This window comes from Carcharodon carcharias, chromosome 4, assembly GCF_017639515.1.
Source record: "Carcharodon carcharias isolate sCarCar2 chromosome 4, sCarCar2.pri, whole genome shotgun sequence".
Lineage (NCBI taxonomy): Eukaryota > Metazoa > Chordata > Chondrichthyes > Lamniformes > Lamnidae > Carcharodon > Carcharodon carcharias.
The window spans coordinates 203081562-203094293 of NC_054470.1; positions in this window are offsets into that span (position 1 = coordinate 203081562).

Genomic DNA, 12732 nt, shown 5'->3' on the forward strand with positions numbered 1-12732 from the left:
ACGCTGAGAGACACAAACACTGAGATACACACTGACAGATACACACACTGACAGACACGCACTGAGAGACACACACACTGAGAGACACACTGAGAGATACACACACTGAGAGACACGCACTGAGAGACGCACACACTGAGAGACACACTGAGAGATAAACACGCTGAGAGACACACACACTGAGTGACACACTCACTGAGAGACACACACACTGAGAGACACACTGAGAGATACACACACTGAGAGACACGCACTGAGAGACACACACACTGAGAGACACACTGAGAGATAAACACGCTGAGAGACACACACACTGAGTGACACACTCACTGAGAGACACACACACTGAGAGACATGCACTGAGAGACACACACACAGAGAGACACACTGAGAGACACACACACTGAGTGACACACTCACTGAGAGACACATACAGTGAGAGACATGCACTGAGAGACACACACACAGAGAGACACACTGAGATACACACACACTGAGAGACACACACACTGAGAGACACACACGCTGAGAGACACATACGCTGAGAGACACTCACTGAGTGACACACACGCTGAGTGACACACACACTGAGAGACACGCACTGAGAGACACAAACGCTGAGAGACACACACACTGAGATACACAAGCTGAGAGACACACACTGAGAGACACACACGCTGAGAGACACAAACACTGAGATACACACTGACAGATACACACACTGACAGACACGCACTGAGAGACACACACACTGAGAGACACACTGAGAGATACACACACTGAGAGACACGCACTGAGAGACACGCACTGAGAGACACACACACTGAGAGACACACTGAGAGATAAACACGCTGAGAGACACACACACTGAGTGACACACTCACTGAGAGACACACACACTGAGAGACACACTGAGAGATACACACACTGAGAGACACGCACTGAGAGACACACACACTGAGAGACACACTGAGAGATAAACACGCTGAGAGACACACACACTGAGTGACACACTCACTGAGAGACACACACACTGAGAGACATGCACTGAGAGACACACACACAGAGAGACACACTGAGAGACACACACACTGAGTGACACACTCACTGAGAGACACATACAATGAGAGACATGCACTGAGAGACACACACACAGAGAGACACACTGAGATACACACACACTGAGAGACACACACACTGAGAGACACACACGCTGAGAGACACATACGCTGAGAGACACTCACTGAGAGACACACATGCTGAGAGACACACACACTGAGATACACACACACTGAGATACACACACTGAGAGACACACACGCTAAGGGACACACACACTGAGAGACACACTGAGAGATACACACACTCAGAGACACACACACTGAGAGACACACACAATGAGAGACACACTGAGAGATACACACGCTGAGAGACACACACACTGAGAGACACACACACTGAGGGACACACTGAGAGACACACACACTGAGAGACACACACACTGAGAGACACACACTGAGAGACACACACACTGAGAGACACACTGAGAGACACACACACTGAGAGACACACACACTGAGAGACACACTGAGAGACACACACACTGAGAGACACACTGAGAGACACACACACTGAGAGACACACACACTGAGAGACACACACACTGAGAGACACACTGAGAGACACACACACTGAGAGACACACTGAGAGATACACACGCTGAGAGACACACACACTGAGAGACACACACACTGAGAGACACACTGAGAGACACACACACTGAGAGACACACTGAGAGACACACACACTGAGAGACACACACACTGAGAGACACACACACTGAGAGACCCACTGAGAGACACACACACTGAGAGACACACACAGTGAGAGACACACTGAGAGACACACACACTGAGAGACACACACACTGAGAGACACACTGAGAGACACACACACTGAGAGACACACTGAGAGATACACACGCTGAGAGACACACACGCTGAGAGACACACACACTGAGAGACACGCACTGAGAGACACAAACGCTGAGAGACACACACACTGAGATACACAAGCTGAGAGACACACACTGAGAGACACACACGCTGAGAGACACAAACACTGAGATACACACTGACAGATACACACACTGACAGACACGCACTGAGAGACACACACACTGAGAGACACACTGAGAGATACACACACTGAGAGACACACACAGTGAGAGACACACTGAGAGACACACACACTGAGAGACACACACACTGAGAGACACACTGAGAGACACACACACTGAGAGACACACTGAGAGATACACACGCTGAGAGACACACACGCTGAGAGACACACACACTGAGAGACACGCACTGAGAGACACAAACGCTGAGAGACACACACACTGAGATACACAAGCTGAGAGACACACACTGAGAGACACACACGCTGAGAGACACAAACACTGAGATACACACTGACAGATACACACACTGACAGACACGCACTGAGAGACACACACACTGAGAGACACACTGAGAGATACACACACTGAGAGACACGCACTGAGAGACACACACACTGAGAGACACACTGAGAGATAAACACGCTGAGAGACACACACACTGAGTGACACACTCACTGAGAGACACACACACTGAGAGACACACTGAGAGATACACACACTGAGAGACACGCACTGAGAGACACACACACTGAGAGACACACTGAGAGATAAACACGCTGAGAGACACACACACTGAGTGACACACTCACTGAGAGACACACACACTGAGAGACATGCACTGAGAGACACACACACAGAGAGACACACTGAGAGACACACTCACTGAGAGACACATACACTGAGAGACATGCACTGAGAGACACACACACAGAGAGACACACTGAGATACACACACACTGAGAGACACACACACTGAGAGACACACACGCTGAGAGACACATACGCTGAGAGACACTCACTGAGTGACACACACGCTGAGTGACACACACACTGAGAGACACGCACTGAGAGACACAAACGCTGAGAGACACACACACTGAGATACACAAGCTGAGAGACACACACTGAGAGACACACACGCTGAGAGACACAAACACTGAGATACACACTGACAGATACACACACTGACAGACACGCACTGAGAGACACACACACTGAGAGACACACTGAGAGATACACACACTGAGAGACACGCACTGAGAGACACACACACTGAGAGACACACTGAGAGATAAACACGCTGAGAGACACACACACTGAGTGACACACTCACTGAGAGACACACACACTGAGAGACACACTGAGAGATACACACACTGAGAGACACGCACTGAGAGACACACACACTGAGAGACACACTGAGAGATAAACACGCTGAGAGACACACACACTGAGTGACACACTCACTGAGAGACACACACACTGAGAGACATGCACTGAGAGACACACACACAGAGAGACACACTGAGAGACACACACACTGAGTGACACACACACTGAGAGACACACACGCTGAGAGACACATACGCTGAGAGACACTCACTGAGAGACACACACGCTGAGAGACACACACACTGAGAGACACACACGCTGAGAGACACATACGCTGAGAGACACTCACTGAGAGACACACACGCTGAGAGACACACACACTGAGATACACACACACTGAGATACACACACACTGAGATACACACACACTGAGATACACACACTGAGAGACACACACGCTAAGGGACACACACACTGAGAGACACACTGAGAGATACACACACTGAGAGACACACACACTGAGAGACACACACAATGAGAGACACACTGAGAGATACACACGCTGAGAGACACACACACTGAGAGACACACACACTGAGGGACACACTGAGAGACACACACACTGAGAGACATACACACTGAGAGACACACACTGAGAGACACACACACTGAGAGACACACTGAGAGACACACACACTGAGAGACACACACACTGAGAGACACACTGAGAGACACACACACTGAGAGACACACACACTGAGAGACACACACACTGAGAGACACACTGAGAGATACACACGCTGAGAGACACACACAATGAGAGACACACTGAGAGATACACACGCTGAGAGACACACACACTGAGAGACACACACACTGAGAGACACACACACTGAGGGACACACTGAGAGACACACACACTGAGAGACACACACACTGAGAGACACACACTGAGAGACACACACTGAGAGACACACACACTGAGAGACACACTGAGAGACACAAACACTGAGAGACACACACACTGAGAGACACACTGAGAGACACACACACTGAGAGACACACACACTGAGAGACACACACACTGAGAGACACACTGAGAGATACACACGCTGAGAGACACACACACTGAGAGACACACACACTGAGAGACACACTGAGAGACACACACACTGAGAGACACACTGAGAGACACACACACTGAGAGACACACACACTGAGAGACACACACACTGAGAGACCCACTGAGAGACACACACACTGAGAGACACACACAGTGAGAGACACACTGAGAGACACACACACTGAGAGACACACTGAGAGATACACACGCTGACAGACACACACACTGAGAGACACACACACTGAGAGACACACTGAGAGACACACACACTGAGAGACACACACACTGAGAGACACACACACTGAGAGACCCACTGAGAGACACACACACTGAGAGACACACACACTGAGAGACACACTGAGAGACACACACACTGAGAGACACACACACTGAGAGACACACACACTGAGAGACACACTGAGAGACACACACACTGAGAGACACACACACTGAGAGACACGCACTGAGAGACACACACACTGAGAGACACACTGAGAGACACACACGCTGAGAGACACACACGCTGAGAGACACACACGCTGAGAGACACACACGCTGAGAGACACACACAGAGTGACATACAGACACACACTGGGAGACACTCACGGAGGCACACACAGAATCACGGATTTGTTATGACACGAATGAATGCCACTGCGTCTGTACCAGCTCGCCGAATGAGCAGTTCATCAAATGCTATTGCCCCAGCTTCTTCCCTTAACCCTGCACATTGCTTCTTTTCAGACATCACTCTCATTATCTCTTCAATACTTTGATTGAACCTCCCTCCACCACACTCTCAGGCAGTGCATTGCACTCACTGCGTGAAAAAGTTTGTTTCTCATATTGCTGAGATTTTTCTTACATCATCCTCCCTGCTCCCCCTCACCACCCTCGATTCACCCACCCTCACCTGCTTCTCCCCTCCTGTCCTCACTCCCTGCCCTCTTGTCTACAGCTGAGAATCTTCCACCCCATCACCCTCCCTCCCCCTCCACTCACCCATCACTGCCCCCAAATTCTCCCGCCAATTGGCCACCCTTTGACCCTTTGGCACCTCAGCTCCCCCCGCTCTCCTCTCTTGCCCCTTTTGCTTCAGCTCCCCTTCCTCCCCAGCTAAGCCCCTCTCCCCCCTCCCACCTTTAGAGTGCAGCTCACTTCCTCCAGACGGTGAGCTGTGTGTGTGAATGCGTTTTACAAACTCTGGTGAGGTGATGTCAGGGTGTGATCTCTCCACACAGTGAAGCCTGGGTCTCCTTTCGGAGTAACTGCCACCATACTGATGGAAGCTGAGGAGATTGAACTCCTGTGGGACACCCCCAGAGTCAGGTTCTCAAACCTGAGAAGTGGCCTCCTTCACCAGATAGCCTACCGGAGCCCAGAGACTGAGTGGGAGGTAAGGGACGGATGACAATCATTCCAGGCAGCTCTCCCTATGTAACTGTGACCTGTACAACAACAACCACTTATATCTATATAGAACCTTTAACACAGTAAAACATCCAAAGGTGCTTCGCTGGAGCGATTTAAAGCGCAGCAAGACAGGTAAGGAAACATGAGGTCAGGTGCTCAAAGGCTGGATCAAAAGGGGTACATTTAAGAAGTGTCTTAAGGGAGGAAAGTGAGGTAGAGAGGGGGAGTGGTTTAGGGAGGAAATTCCAGAGCTTGGGGCCCAGGTAGCTGAAGGCACGACTGCCAACGATGGAGTAATTAAAACCAGAGCGACACAAGAGGCCAGAATTAGAGGAGCACAGAGATCTCAGGGGTTAGTGGGGCAAAGTTCGGTGCAGGGATTGAGAACAACAGCTTCGGTCTTCCCAGAAGATAACCAAGACACTGATAAAGAAACAGAAAATAGAATATGAAAGTAAACTAATAAAAAAAAACATAAAAACAGTCTGTAAAAGCTTCTATCGGTGTGGAGAAAGGAGAAGATTAGCAAAGACTAATGTGGGTCCATTACTGGCGGAGACAGGAGGATTTATCATGGAGAATAGCAAAATGGCAGAGAAACTAAACCAATACTTTGTGTCTGTCTTCACGGAGGAAGATGCAAAAAGAACATTCCTTGAAATATTGGGGAGCCAAGGGACTAGTGAGATGGAGGAACTGAAGAAAATTAGCATTCATAAAAAGGTAGTACTGGTGAAATGAATGGGACTGAAGGTTGATAAAATCCCCTGGACCTGATGATCCACATGGCAGAGTGTTGAAAGAGCTGTCTGTAGAGATGGTGGGTGCATTGGTGGTTATCTTTCCAAATCCTTCAGGTTCTGAAACAGTTCCTGCAGTTTGGAAGGTGGCAAATGTAACCCCAGGATTTAAGAAAGGTGGGAGAGAGAAAACTGCAAACTCCAGACCTGTTAGCCTGACATCAGTATTAGGGAAAATGCTCGAATCTTTATAAAGGATGTGATAACTGAACACTTAGAAAATAATGGTAGGAATGGGCAGAGTCAACACAGAGTCCTGAAAGGGAAATTGTGTTTAACAAACCTGCTGGAGTTCTTTGAGGACATAAATTTCATAATAGATAAGGGAGAACCAATGGATGTGGTGTATTTGGATTTTCAGAAAGCTTTTGATAAGATCCCACACAGGAGGTTAGTAAACAAAAATTAAAGCACATGGGATTGGGGGTAATATACTGGCATGGACTAAGGATTGATTAACATGAGGAAAACAGAGAGCAGGAATAAACGGGTCATTCCCAGGTTGGCAGGCTGTGACGAGTGGGGTACCATAGGATCAGTGCTTGGGTCCCAGCTGTTCACAATCTTGATCAATGATTTGGATGTGGGGGCCAAATGTAACATTTTTGAGTTTGCTGATGACACAAAACTAGGTGTGATTGTGAGTTGTGGGGAGGATATGAAGAGGCTTCGAGGAAGTTTAGACAGGCTAAATGAGTGGGTAAGAACATGGCAGATGGAAAAAAATGTGGAAAAATGTGAAGTTATCTACTTTGGTAGAGAACAGCAAAAACGCAGGGTATTTCTTAAATATTTCTGGAAAAAGAGACATGTCAAAGTGTTTCATCTAGCACTCATCAGGACACTCGTAAGAATACCAATTGTGGTAACTATGGTTTTAAATATACCTTTAAGATGGATGTTATCATGGAAGATCACATGACCTTGTATAACCAATCGAGGAGTAGCATGGGCTGTAGTTAGTTGGAAGTGAGTAGTCTGCAGGTGAGCAGCAGAAGTGTGTAGAGTTTGATGCAGAAGAACACGTGTAGCTGCTGAGTATCTTGTAAATAAACAGAATGCGTTCCACCTAAGAAATGTCTGCAGAGCTACTTGATCTAAAGTACCAACTCGGTAACCCCGCAACAATTGTGCAATAGGGACTCACAAGTCATAACACCAATGCAAGGGGAAAACAACAATTTATACTGTATGTGAAGAGAGTGTTGATTGTTTGGCAAGTGGCATTGCCATGGAGAATGCACCAGTGATGGTGACTGACAGTTAACTGTAAGCATTGTTTGACATTTAAACCAGGCAGCTTGATCCTGATTGGTCAGGGCATTGCCCTGAAGAATGAGTCAGCTAGATGTGTAGCCCGCATGTCCCAAAGACCGGTAGATCATATCAAGTAGCATATTCCAGCCGCTGTTCGCAATGGGCAAGGTACAGGCCGTACCCAACCAGTCCGTGCTTGAAAAACTCAAAACACCATGTCCAAAGTTAGATGTGTTTCCGTGATTGGACAACATGTGCTAAATAATCCTCAGTGTGCTAAAAATTATACTGACAACCAATTTAAGATTGTCAGTTGGGCTTGCAGTGTGGTGCATTTTCGTGTCCTAGAAGCTACATATATTAATACACAGGGCCCTGTCTTTGCAGACAGAAAGAACATGTAAACACATTGTGCCTGTTTCAGCTAAACAAAATAAGCAACAAAAAGATAAAAACAAAAAACTGCAGATGCTGGAAATCCAAAACATAAACAGAATTACCTGGAAAAACTCAGCAGGTCTGGCAGCATCGGCAGAGAAGAAAAGAGTTGATGTTTCGAGTCCTTATGACCCTTCAACAGAACTAGGTGAATCTAAGGAGAGGGGTGAAATATAAACTGGTTTAAGGTGGGGGGTGTGTTGGGTGGGGGGAGAGAAGTGGAGGGGGGGGGGCTGGGGTGGTTGTAGGGACAAACAAGCAGTGATAGGAGCAGATAATCAAAAGATGTCACAGACAAAAGAACAAAAAAACAGAGGTGTTGAAGGTGGTGATATTATCTAAACGAATGTGCTAATTAAGAATGGATGGTAGGGTACTCAAGGTACAGCTCTAGTGGGGGTGGGGTGGAAAGACTAGCGGGGCATAAAAGATTTTAAAATAATGGAAATAGGTGGGAAAAGAAAAATCTATATAAATTATAGGAAAAAACAAAAGGAAGGGGGAAGAAACAGAAAGAGGGTGGGGATGGAGGAGGGAGGTCAAGATCTAAAGTTGCTGAATTCAATATTCAGTCCGGAAGGCTGTAAAGTGCCTAGTCGGGAGATGAGGTGCTGTTCCTCCAGTTTGCGTTGAGCTTCACTGGAACAATGCAGCAAGCCAAGGACGGACATGTGGGCAAGAGAGCAGGGTGGAGTGTTAAAATGGCAAGCGACAGGGAGGCCTGGGTCATTCTTGCGGACAGACCGCAGGTGTTCTGCAAAGCGGTCGCCCAGTTTACGTTTGGTCTCTCCAATGTAGAGGAGACCGCATTGGGAGCAACGAATGCAGTAGACTAAGTTGGGGGAAATGCAAGTGAAATGCTGCTTCACTTGAAAGGAGTGTTTGGGCCCTTGGACGGTGAGGAGAGAGGAAGTGAAGGGGCAGGTGTTGCATCTTTTGCGTGGGCATGGGGAGGTGCCATAGGTGGGGGTTGAGGAGTAGAGGGTGATGGAGGAGTGGACCAGGGTGTCCCGGAGGGAACGATCCCTATGGAATGCCGATAGGGAGGGTGAAGGGAAGATGTGTTTGGTGGTGGAATCATGCTGGAGTTAGTGGAAATGGCGGAGGATGATCCTTTGAATGTGGAGGCTGGTGGGGTGATAAGTGAGGACAAGGGGGACCCTATCATGTTTCTGGGAGGGAGGAGAAGGCGTGAGGGCGGATGCGCGGGAGATGGGCCGGACACGGTTGAGGGCCCTGTCAACGACCGTGGGTGGAAAACCTCGGTTAAGGAAGGAGGAGGACATGTCAGAGGAACTGTTTTTGAAGGTAGCATCATCGGAACAGATGCGACGGAGGCGAAGGAACTGAGAGAATGGGGTGGAGTCCTTACAGGAAGCGGGGTGTGAGGAGCTGTACTTGAGGTAGCTGTGGGAGTCGGTAAGCTTGTAATGGATATTGGTGGATAGTCTATCACCAGAGATTAAGACAGAGAGGTCAAGGAAGGGAAGGGAAGTGTCAGAGATGGACCATGTGAAAATGATGGAGGGGTGGAGATTGGAAGCAAAATTAATAAATTTTTCCAAGTCCCGACGAGAGCATGAAGCAGCACCGAACTAATCATCGATGTAGCGGAGAAAAAGTTGTGGAAGGGGCCGGAGTAGGACTGGAACAAGGAATGTTCCACATACCCCATAAAGAGACAGGCATAGCTGGGGCCCATGCGGGTACCCATAGCCACACCTTTTATTTGGAGGAAGTGAGAGGAGTGGAAGGAGAAATTGTTCAGCGTGAGAACAAGTTCAGCCAGACGGAGGAGAGTAGTGGTGGATGGGGATTGTTCGGGCCTCTGTTCGAGGAAGAAGCTAAGGGCCCTCAGACCATCCTGGTGGGGGATGGAGGTGGAGAGGGATTGGACGTCCATGGTGAAGAGGAGGTGTTTGGGGCCAGGGAACTGGAAATTGTTGATGTGACGTAAGGTGTCAGAGGAATCATGGATATAGATGGGAAGGGATTGGACAAGGGGAGAGAAAAGGGAGTCAAGATAATGAGAAATGAGTTCTGTGGGGCAGGAGCAAGCTGACGCGATCGGTCTACCGGGGCAGTTCTGTTTGTGAATTTTGGGTAGGAGGTAGAAGCGGGCCGTCCGAGGTTGGGGGACTATCAGGTTGGAAGCTGTGGGAGGAAGATCTCCAGAGGAGATGAGGTCAGTGATAGTCCTGGAAACAATAAATGACAGCCAATTGCTGACTCATTCCTCAGCGCAATGCCTTGACCAATCAGGGTCAAGCTCCCTGGTTTAAATGCATGGCAGTTAACTGTCAGTCACCATCACTGCTGCATTCTCCGTGATAATGCCACTTTCCAACCAATTAGCACTCTCTTCACACACAGTATAAATTGTTGCTTTCTCCTTATATTGGTATTCTTGTGAAGTATTCTGATGAGCGCAAGACAAAAAGCTTAGACACGTCTCTTTATCCAGCAACACTCAAGTTCTGCACGACCAAACAACTACTTCTTAAATGGTGGGAGATTGGGAAGTGTTGGTGTCCAAAGGGACCTGGGTGTCCTTGTCCATGAGTCACTAAAAGCTAACATGCAGCTGCAGCAAGCAATTAGGAAGGTAATTGGTGTGTTGGCCTTTATTGCAAGAGAATTTGTGTACAGGAGTAACAATGTCTTGTTGCTATTGTATAGAGTCTTGGTGAGACCGTACCTGGAATATTGTGTACAGTTTTGGCCTCCTTAGGAATCACAGAATCACAGTGCAGAAGAGGCCCTTCGGCCCATCGAGTCTGCACCGACACGTGAGAAACACCTGACCTACCTACCTAACCCCATTTACCAGCACTTGGCCCATAGCCTTGAATGTTATGATGTGCCAAGTGCTCATCCAGGTACTTTTTAAAGGATGTGAGGCAACCCACCTCCACCACCCTCCCAGGCAGCGCATTCCAGACCCTCACCACCCTCTGGGTAAAAAAGTTTTTCCTCACATCCCCCCTAAACCTCCTGCCCCTCACCTTGAACTTATGAGGAGAGATTGAGGAGACTGGGCCTGTATTCTCTAGAGTTTCAAAGAATGAGCGGTGAACTCATTGAAACTTATAAAATTCTTACAGGTCTCGAGAGGGTCGATGCAGAAAGGATGTTCCCCCTGGCTGGGGGGTCTAGTACCAGGGGTCACAGTCTCAGAATAAGGGGCAGGCTATCTAGGCCTGAGATGAGGGGGAATTTCTTCACTCAGAGGGTGGTGAAGCTTTGGAATTCTCAACGTCATTGAGGATGTTCAAGACTGAAATCAATAAATTTCTAGATTGTCAAGACATCAAGGGATATGGGGCAATGTGAGGAAATGGTGTCGAGATAGAAGATCAGCCATAATCCTATCTTCCTCTGCTTATCCAGTACTGGATGTCGGATAAGCAGTTTGATAATTTAGCAACAATGGAGGCGTCGAGAGAGGTGGTGGTGAGGTAGAACCGGATGTCGTCAGCGTTCACATGAAAATTAACACTGCTTTCAGATGATGTCATGGGGCGCAGAGTGTAGATGAGAAATAGGAGGGGCCTGAGTTGATCCTTGGGAGAGATAATGGTGTGGGAGCAGGAAGGGAAGCCATTACAAGTCATTCTCTGGCAATGATTAGATAGATAATGGAACCAGGTGACAGCAGAGCCACCCAGCTAGACAACAGTGGAGAGGAGTTGGAGGAGGATGGTGTGGTCAACCAGGTCAAAGGCTGAGAGAGGTTGAGTGGGGAAGAGGGGGAAAAGTTTACCTTCGTCACACAGGATGTCATTAGTGACTTTGATATGAGCTGTTTTGTGACTGTGACGGGGCCAGAAACCTGATTGGTGGGTTTTAAATATGGAGTTCCAGGGAAGATGGGCTCTGATTTGGGAGGTGACAACATGTTCAAGGACTTTGGAGAGGAAATGGAGGTTGGAGATGGGACGGTGGGTTTCAAAAATGGTGAGGTCAGGTGTTGGTTTTTTGAGGAGAGGGGTGATGAGGGCAGATTTAAATCAGATAGGATCAACACCACCAAAAGAGGGAGAGAGCTGTTTACAATGTGGGCTAACATGGGGCCAGAAGGGGAAGTTGTGTGGTCAGCAGTTTGGGGCCGAGGGAGCAGGAGGTGGGTCTCATGGAGAAGATGAGCTCAGAGAGGGCATGAAGGGAAATGGGAGAGAAACTGGAGAAAGGGCCGGGGCAGAGCGAGGTTTAAGAGGCAGTTTGGCCTGGGGGCCAGCAGGAGAGCAACGAAGGCAACTGATTGGATAGTCTTGTTCTTAGTGACAAAAAAAATCCATGAGTTCCTTGCACTTGTTTGAGGTGAGGGTGGAGGACAGAAAAGGAATGATGATATCTTGATGAAAAATTTTTATTGTACTAGAGAGAATGAGGAAGGGATAGGGGTC